The following is a 10,000-nucleotide window of genomic DNA, read 5'->3' as shown; positions in this document are numbered from 1 at the left end:
CGTTAGCTAGCAGGACTCACTCATGCATTGCGAGTCTGTGTAGAAGGTGAGGAGATGAGGTGCCTTGACAACCATATCACTCACTGTAGCATGAATAAAGAGTGTTTAACTACAATTACCTCTAATACTCGCTCATATTCCACAGGTCACCTCCCTCACCTTCCTTCAGACCGGCGGGTAGGTCTCCTCTCTGGAAATGTTTGGATGTACCTGCGTTCATTTTGGTTCAGTTTAATTCTGTTGTAGGTTGGGAGTTTCGTCTTTTTGTCTGGGCTTCTTGATGTTTTCTTTCGTTCACTCGAGTCACTCTTCTGGCATTTCTTATTTCATATCTTCCGGTCCCTGTGATTTTTGCCCCTTCAGTGTTTCCGTTATTGATTAGGTTTATACCGATTATTTTATTTTATTTATTTATTTTTTTTTCCCTAATATTCGTCATAGTGTTGTAGTGCTTCGTCTCCTTTTTTTTTTTTTTTCATAAAGTGAATACCCCAAAGTAAAGTGACGGAACACGTAAACTTTACTGCTACAACTATGCTCTACTCATCCTCTAGACAGCCTTGACCTGCTGTGCCTACTTGCAGTTACGGGAGTTTTGCGCCTTTATTTTTACGAAAGAAATTATCTTCACCAACATAAGGAGGAAAGAAAAGCACACTTAAAACGAAAATTAAAGGGAAGGTTGAGAAAGAGTAAAGGAAGGAATCCTGTGACTTGACTTTATGGATGGCCAAAGTCACTACAGTTCTGGCCAGACGACGGGACCACTTTACACACACTCTACTGGAATTTACTGGGGTCTTCAAGCGAGTTTTCATGATCCTAGTGATGGTTTAACAAGGATTCTGCATCGTCAGTAGGGAAAAACATCCATGGAAACACGTTGAATCACGTATTGTACCCTTGAGAATAGTCTTTAGGTGAGCAAAAAGCGTTTAAAAAATATGGACCCCGTAGCATAAAGTGACGTATGAGCAGCTCAGACGCAGGCCACCAGGAGTCACTGAGGGCTGAGGTGGGAGGAGCGGGGCTGCCGGATTAATGATGGAGGAGATGGGAGTGTTGGAGGCAAATTCCTTGAAAATTTTTTATCGATAGCTACACGGAGATAGATAGATAGATAGATAGATAGATAGATAGATAGAGAGAGAGAGAGAGAGAGAGAGAAAGCCAAGATTTTTTCCATCTCTTGCACTGGCGGTGGTGGAAGGGACAGAGGTGACGATGGTGGTAATGGTGGTGCTGCCGGCGGCGTGGCGCTTCCCTAGGTGGCAGACGGGGCAGATGGTGGAGGACGAAAGAGTAGTCAAGGTTTATGAGGCACGGATGACGGTGGGGGAGTTCCTTACCGCCCTGATTTCCCCAGTGTAGCGAGGAGCCAGTGACTGCTAAGATTCAGACGAGGGACCATATTCTAGAACACTTCGGCGCCGCACCTTCACTTCATTCAAAAGCCTCTAGTTTAAGTGACAAGGGTTTTTAAAGGTATGTTTTTCGGTTGTAGTGACAGATTAAAAAGATTTCTACATTATCAGCAAGAGAGGCACACACTTTTCCGATTGGTATATAATTTTTCAATCAGTATTCTTCTGCTACTATTCCTGATGTCATTATCTGTAACCTTAAAGGAAAATTTTTGCAAAAATTGTAAAATTTTTGCACAGGTCCTGACCTGTTAAAAAGTAAAAAAAAAAAATCAATTAAAAAGTTTAATTTGGTAATAAGGATATGTTTTTTTTTTTTTTTTTACTTAAAGAAGAACCATTGTATATAGTTAAAATATTGAAAAAAAAGTTTTGTGATAAAATTCTTTCTCTAAGGTTACAGATAATTAAAACACTTTCTCTAAGGTTACAGATAATTAAAACATGAATATTAGAAGAAGAATATTAATATAAAAAATATATTTCAATCGAAAAAATGTGTTTTTAAGTGTCTTCATTTTTTAAGTTAAATATGATTATTATCTACACTGCACTACTAAGATCTCGAAATAATATTCTAACTATATACAATGGTTCTTCTTTAAAAGAACATATCCCAATTATCAGAAAAAAAAGATAATTTTTCTCTTTTTTCAACACAGCTCTGTTGATATAGAAACCTGTGCAAAATGTTGAAAAATTTTTGTGATTAAAAATTATCCTCTAAGGTTACGAATAATTAAATAGTGAATAGCAGAAGAATATTGATATGAACATGTATATCAATCGAAAAAAGTTTTTTTTTTTAAGTGTGTTAATTTTATTTCTAAGTCAGATATGTATTTATGCTGCACTCCTAAGATCTCGAAATAATTTCAACTATGCTCGTATACAATGATTCTTCTTTAAGTAAAGAACATATCCCAATTATTAGATAAAAATTTTTTGAATTGAAATTTTGTTCTCTTTTTAGTACAGGTTTGGATCTGTAGAAAAATTGAAAAAAATTGCGATTAAAAAATTATCTTTTAAGCTTACAAACAATTAAATCAGAAATAGTAGAAGAATGTTATAAAAACTATATCAATTGAATTTTTTTTTTTTTTTTTTTTTTTTTTTTTTTTTGTCATGAGATCCCGGCAGATCTTCTGTGTGGCCTTTGAAAAATAGTCGCAGAGAGCAAAGCGTTTCAGAATACGGGACGAGGCAGGAGGCGCGTGAAGCGGAGGTAATGCGAGGCACGGGCGTGTCGCTGCAAAGTCTCGCAGAAGTTGTCTTGATATAGTCAGTGTCAGAACTTCGGTGTTAATATTAGGCTTCCTCTGGTAATTATGACTCCGCGCTCAACTCCGCGCTCAAGCAGGCGATAACTTCTTTGACTTTATCTTTCGTTTAGATATTTCAGTGTCTTTGTGTTGAGGATTGGCAGGTTGGAGAGGTAGAGTGCGGGTAAAGTAACCAATCAAAGACGAGTACAGTCTCTCACTATCATTACAGCTTCTTGGATGGATGAAAACGACAAAGCCTCTAGGAGTATTCGAGAGATATAATGACTGTGTACTGGGATAGCAAACACGAGGGGAATGGCATCTTTCTCACTATCATCACCGCTATTTACAGTCTGATAGCAAAGCCATTAACACTGTGTCCAGACGAACAACAGGCGACACACCTAGGCGGGGCAGGATTACATAGTCAAAATGTACTAACAGCCAAGAATGTCAATCACCATTTAAAGCGTCAAGGTGGAAGATTCTTGGAAGGTTACGTGATCAATCTTCTCTCGGGTGACCGTCAGGGATTGCCACAGCCAGTCATCCTCCTCAAACGCGCTCTTTTCTCCACCTTCCTCAATTACACCCACCAAATCCGTGTCTTCCTTCACTGCATCCATAAACCTTCTCTCAGGTCTTCCTCTCTTTCTCCTGGCGAGTTTAGGTTGAGTCGTCAGTATTACTTTTAAGAGCCATCTGGAGAGAGCAGAGGCGCATTACTATTCCGTCCTCTAAACTCTCTCCCCGATGCTCAAAGTTCTCAGGTACTTGCGGAGGATGGCTCGAGGGACGTGGGATTGAGCGAAGCTTCTAACATAAATTTGGGGACGTGAAGACTGAGGCCGAACGGAGAACGAATGAGGCTTGGCTTTAAATAAAAAAAAAATAAAAAAATAAAAAAGATAGGTGAATGTTTCAGAGGAGGGTGGAAGGCGCCTCATATTGAAGAGAGAGAGAGAGAGCTTTCAGGTTACTAAGGGAATGATATAAGACAGCTGCATTTTACTGAGGGATAAAAGCGAAGGAGATGAGGTTATGTGTATGCATAGGTAGAAAGCATGTCTTTGAAGTCCGAATGTAACAAGTCAAGAGTGCAGTAGCGAGGCACTTCCGTAACTAGATTAGCCCCTCCGACTGGAACCCTTTTTCTATTACCTTTCGAGAAAAAGCAATTAAATACTGCTATATAAAAAAAAAAAAAATGAGCATCTATGAAGGAATGTACATTAATTGGCAGAGATGGGAAATTGACTTACTCTTAATTGTGCTGAAAATCTCGACAGGAAGATTTTTAAGGAAGAATATTGAATACCTATATAGATCGACGTGTTTTTCAAGTTTTTATTTTTTTTATATATTTTATTTTTACTGTCGCGAATGTGTAAAGCGCTTGAAAACTTCGCAGGTGTAAATTGGGTGACATAGCATTGGTGGGATCCAGGAAGCTCACTGTTGTATTGTGTTGTGTTGCGTTGTGACGAATACGTTGTTTTCTCAAGCTAGTTTCCGTGGTTAGGTTAAGTTAGATTAGATTAGATACCTTTCTAGAGAGCGTTCTTGTGGTTAGGTTAGTTTAAGTTATGTCAGGCTGTTATGTTATGTTAGATTAGGTTAGGTACTTTTCCTCAAGCGATTCCCCGTGGTTAGGTTTGATTAGGTTAAGTTACGTTAGGTTAGGTAAGATAAGGTTATATTATACTGTTAGGTTTGGTTAGGTATTTCTTCTCAAGGGAGTCACTGTGGGTATCCTTCTCAAAGTTACCTGCAGTGCTTCTCTCAGGAAAATCTTAGAGGCAGTGTTTCTTGTGAAGGAGGGGCCACTGCAGTAAAAATCAGTAAATAATTCACTTAGTAATTTCCATCATGTATAACTCTTATCTCAATTCCTGAAGAGACACGAATATTTTACAACCACTTTGATTTGTAGAGGCACTGCATTAAATATGAGGTCAGATATAAAATGCATTAGTTTTAGTAGTAAATCGTAATAGTGGTGGTAGTGGTGGTAGTGGTAGCATTAGTATTGATAGTGGTGGTGGTGGTGGTGGTAGCAGTAGTAGTAGAAGTAGCGATGATGATGATGATAACATTAATAAAACAGCAACAACAACAACAACAACAACAACAACAACAACAACAACAACAACAACAAATCCCTTAAAATTCCCTTCAATCCACTCCCAATAAATACTGATGAATTTAAATTCACTTGCACGTGTAGACCTAATGGCTCATTGCAACTTCCCTTATTTTATGTTCTTGAGAGAGAGAGAGAGAGAGAGAGAGAGAGAGAGAGAGAGAGAGAGAGAGAGAGAGAGAGAGAGAGAGAGAGAGAGAGAGAGAGAGAGAGAGAGAGAGAGAGAGAGAGAGAGAGAGAGAGAGACGTTCAGATCCTCTCACAGCCTACGCCTCTCGACCTTCTCAGCATCACCTGGCGTGCTCTCATCTTGTCTGTAGGTCAGCATCCCTTCCGTTAGTCCTTAACACTCAATTCTCATTTCTAACTTGCCTTCTCTTTCCAATGATTCTTCTCCCTTTGTTCTATTTCTCTTCCAAGCACCACACACGCCCCTACAAGTGAGCGAGGGATGTGGACGAGTCATAGGCAGTAGCAGTCGCCTCTTCCAGCCGCCCGCCTGCCCTTTTCCGTCTCGCTACTCTCCGTTTTCCTCGTCAGGGTCACTTGGGTCGAAGGTGAATGATTTATATACCTGTGTCTGGCCAGCGGTGTTTTCTCAGTATGGTGAGGTATGCATATATAATAAGCAACATTCGCTTTTACTATTCTACGTCTTCTACCTTAGATTTATCACGGGCCGGCTAGCAAGGGGCAACAATTCTCCTGCTATTTGTTATTCCTTTGTGTTGTATCTGTCCTTGTAAGTGTTTAGTATGTTTTGGTCTCTCTCTCTCTCTCTCTCTCTCTCTCTCTCTCTCTCTCTCTCTCTCTCTCTCTCTCTCTCTCTCTCTCTCTCTCTCTCTCTCAGTGCGTGCGAGTGTCTCATGCTGCTCCACCACCTGTCAGTCTGAGCGTCCGGGAACGTGCATGCCATCCATCGCAATGCACCACTCTGAGTAATGTGCTCCCGCGCCGCTCGTGTCCCGGCCTGGCAATGGTGGCCCAGGAATTGGTTTGCCTGGCCGTTCAGTGGAGGGCGAGTGGCGCCTTCCGTGTGACACTCATTCATCTTTCGGTCACTATGTATCCCGGTTATTGCGTCTTCGTAATATATATATATATATATATATATATATATATATATATATATATATATATATATATATATATATATATATATATATATATATATATATATATATATATATATATATATATATATATATATATATATATATATATATATAATTTTTTTTTCTTGTTTCCTGGCTCAGTCTTTATTTATTTATTTATTTATTTATTTTACACGTGTTAACTATCGTGATGGCTTTATGTTCTTGTCTGTGATTTTCTGGTCTCTCTCTCTCTCTCTCTCTCTCTCTCTCTCTCTCTCTCTCTCTCTCTCTCTCTCTCTCTCTCTCTCTCTCTCTCTCTCTCTCTCTCACCAACGACCACACTAAGTTGAATACGCCGCTTCTCGTCTGATCAGCAAAGTTAAGCAACGTTGGATCCGGTTAGTACTTGGATGGGTGACCGACTGGGAACACTGGATGTTGTTGGCATTCCAGCTTTTATGGGTACTCCGTAGTGCAGTGGTTAGCACGCTCGGTTCACAGCCGAGAGATTCCGGGTTCGATCCCCGGGCGGAGCGGAGAAGGATGGGCTTTCTCCTCCCACCCGCGCCCCTGTCCACCCAGCAGTGAATGGGTACCGGGTGTTAGTCGGGGGTCGTGTCCCGCCTCTCGGGGTGGCGGCCTGGCACCTGCCGCGGCGTGTAGCTGAAGGGTGCAAACCCATGATCCCCAAATCCGGCTTCGGCCAAACCTTAAGTATCGAAATAAAGCAAAGAGAAGAGTTGAAACTATAGAGGGACCCGGGGGTCTCCCTCTGGTCAAGCGCTGCAGGTAAGGCCCAGTGTCCGCCACTATTTTTCTTTGTGCAAAGAGGTTAATCAAACATAGCGAAAGGTCCACCGAATTACACGTTGCAAGCCAAAGTAAGACGAACCCAAAGAAAATTAATAGCTTTATCAGGCAAAAGAGCTCAACTACTGGACTAATTATCGACGAAAATGGAAACTTCACCTACGATGAGGAGGAAATTCGTAGCATTCTTAACACTTTCTTTGCGTCAGTTTTAACAGCAGAAGACCTCAGCGACATCCCTACGGTGTCAGCAATCCAATTAAGTAACAGCAATGCCCTCAATAGTATCATCATAACAGAGACATGTCAAAATGTATCGATAATAAGCAAGTCACCCGTGCCTGACACGATCTCACCCCGCATCTTACAGGAAATGAAATCTGAATTAGTTAAACCACTGACCTTTTTGTTCAATAAATCCCTGCAGACCGGTACAATGCCTTATTAGTGGAAGCTCGCTAACGTAACTCCGATTTTTAAAAAGACAGAAAATATTTATCTTGAAATTACCGGCCAATTAGCTTAACCTCAGTCGTATGCAAAATACTACAAACGTTTACTGATTAAATCAAAATCACATGGTATCCAAGGCGACGTGTTGAGGCGGGTAGAAAACTGGCTAAACAACCGTAAACAGAGAGTAGTAATAAATGGAAAAGCATCCAAGTGTACTAACGTAACCAGCGGGGTGCCACAGGGATGAGGGACTTGTTCTCTTCCGTGTTTTTTATAAACGACATAGATGAGGGTGTTACCAGTATGATATCGAAGTTTGCTGATGACACCAAAATAGCGAATTCCCTAGTCTGTAACGAACAAGTAATGAAAACGTAAAAATAATATAGACAAGTTGTCAGAGTGGGGGCAAACCTGGCAAATCAGTTTCAATGCAGATAACTGTAAATTGCTTCACATAGGGTATCGAAACGAGAAAGCAAAGCATATTTTAAATGGTAACCAACATAAAAGTGTAGGCAGCGAAATTGATTTAGGAGTAACAATATCGAGTTGCATAAAGCCTAGCCAACAATGTTCAGAAGTCGTAAAGAAGGCAAAAGTAAATAATTGGCATAATCCTTTGAATATAAATCTAAACATGCAGCCTTCACTTCGTGTAACTCTCTAGTCCGTCACCTTTTGGAGTGCTGGGCTCGGGCATGGTGCCTCTGTTACCAGAAAGACACAGATAAATTAAAACGAGTTCAGCGTAAATTAACAAAAATGATACCAAGCCTAGGAAGCAAATCATACGCAGAGCGTCTTAAAGAATTAAATATATTCCCATTAACACAAAGAAGACTAAGAGGCGACTTAATACAAATGTTTAAGGTCACCAAAGGCATTGATAACATGGACTGAAGTAAATGTTTCTCGAAATTTTTTTCAAATTACACGCGAGGAAACGGTTGCAAAATTGTTGGGAAATCCTTCAACTCTCATGAATCAAAAAATATATATTTTTTTCCATCGTGTAGTTAATATATGGAATGGGCTTCCTCGAGACGTGGTAGACTGCAACACCGTAGAATTTTAAGCCCCGTCTTGATAAATATTTTTCCCCCAATCCGCGGCTAACAGCGTTTGTTTGTTAGAGATTAACTTTCTTGCCTCCAGGAAATGGGGCGACTTATTTAATATATTTTAATTCTTTCCTATAATATATATATATATATATATATATATATATATATATATATATATATATATATATATATATATATATATATATATATATATATATATATATATATATATATATATATATATACATATATATATATATATATATATATATATATATATATATATATATACATATATATATATATATATATATATATATATATATATATATATATATATATATATATATATATATATATATATATATATATATATATATATATATATATATATACTTTTTTTTTACTTCTCTAATTCCGTAAGTTATTTATTTCCGACTTGTTTCTTGTACGACTTATGCCGGAGGGAGTGGACGGTGGGGAGAGAGCCTTCTGCTTTGCTGTCCTTTTCTTTTACTATCACCTTAGTAGTCGTAGGTCAGGTTACCTCGTGAGGACCGCAAGGTATGTTGTGGCCTGGGTATATATATAACTCACTCTCTCTCTCTCTCTCTCTCTCTCTCTCTCTCTCTCTCTCTCTCTCTCTCTCTCTCTCTCTCTCTCTCTCTCTCTCTCTCTCTCTCTCTCTCTCTCTCCCTCCGTAACTGCAGCTCTCCGTGGATTAATTGCGTCGTATTTTTCTCCTAACTTAATTAATTATTTGACCACTATTCCGATCCTGGCTATGAGGACTGAAGCTTATTAGGAGGGGAGTCGAGGGGAGCCGAGGGCAGGTCACGGGAAGCTAGGCGAGTCACGTGTAAAGTCAAGGACGGATGAGAGAGAGAGAGAGAGAGAGAGAGAGAGAGAGAGAGAGAGAGAGAGAGAGAGAGAGAGAGAGAGAGATGGAGAGAGTTATATATATCTATCTATGCTATCTATCCTCAATCGCGTATTATTTAAAGGTGAATATGCAAACAAGATAAAAATTTTCTGGTCTTTTTACATCTCCCCTTTTTCTTCCATTATTTCTTACTTTCTTCCTTCCAATTATTTTTACCTTGTCTTCTCCCTTCCACTATTTTTTTCTCCCTTCCATACTTCTATTTTCCTTTCGTACCTCCCTTCTTGTTTCTTCCAGATCTCCATTCTTGTTCGTTCTCCACTTCCCTTTCTTCCTTCTTTCATACCTCCCCTTTTCTTTCTCCCAAACCTCTATATTCTTCTTCCTTCTGTATCTCCCTGTTTGTTCCTTTCACACCTCCCCTTTTATTTCTTCCAGACTTTCCTTCATTACCTTTCTGTTTCTTCCATACATCTTCCATTCCCTCCATATCTCCCCCTCTTTCCAACCCTTTCTTTGCTGTTCCTTTCATACCTCACATTTCTCTTGGGTGGTTCTACGTATAACACTCTATTTCTCCCACTTCTTCATCCCTGTTGTCCGTTCCTCCCTCGCCTCCCACGCCCAGGTCTCTTCAGGAAGGCGAAGTGCTCAGTTATCATGCCATCAGCCGTTCCATCAGGTCCCCGCTTCCCCTGCTGCGCTAGTCATTTGTTGATGTGGCGAGGTGTGCTGGATCGCCTTGACGACCTCTTGTTTGGGACGGTTTTGGCTGGTACTGTATTCTATTTGTGGGTTGGTGGTGGTGGTGGTGGTAGTAGGGGTTTTGTTGTTAGTTTTGGTTGTGGTGCT

At 39.8% G+C, this 10,000-nt stretch overlaps 1 long non-coding RNA gene and 1 pseudogene across 2 annotated transcripts in view; both read left to right on the top strand.

The window, feature by feature from the left end:
- Nucleotides 1-10,000, top strand: part of LOC135094835 (uncharacterized) — a 162,285-nt gene that overhangs the window by 61,946 nt on the left and 90,339 nt on the right. The gene's annotated exons all lie outside the window — the stretch shown is intronic.
- Nucleotides 6,261-6,379, top strand: LOC135096834 (5S ribosomal RNA; annotated as a pseudogene).

This window comes from Scylla paramamosain, chromosome 3, assembly GCF_035594125.1.
Source record: "Scylla paramamosain isolate STU-SP2022 chromosome 3, ASM3559412v1, whole genome shotgun sequence".
Taxonomy (NCBI): domain Eukaryota; kingdom Metazoa; phylum Arthropoda; class Malacostraca; order Decapoda; family Portunidae; genus Scylla; species Scylla paramamosain.
The sequence above is the reverse complement of the archived record's forward strand: the minus strand, read 5'-3'. Positions and strand labels throughout refer to the sequence as shown.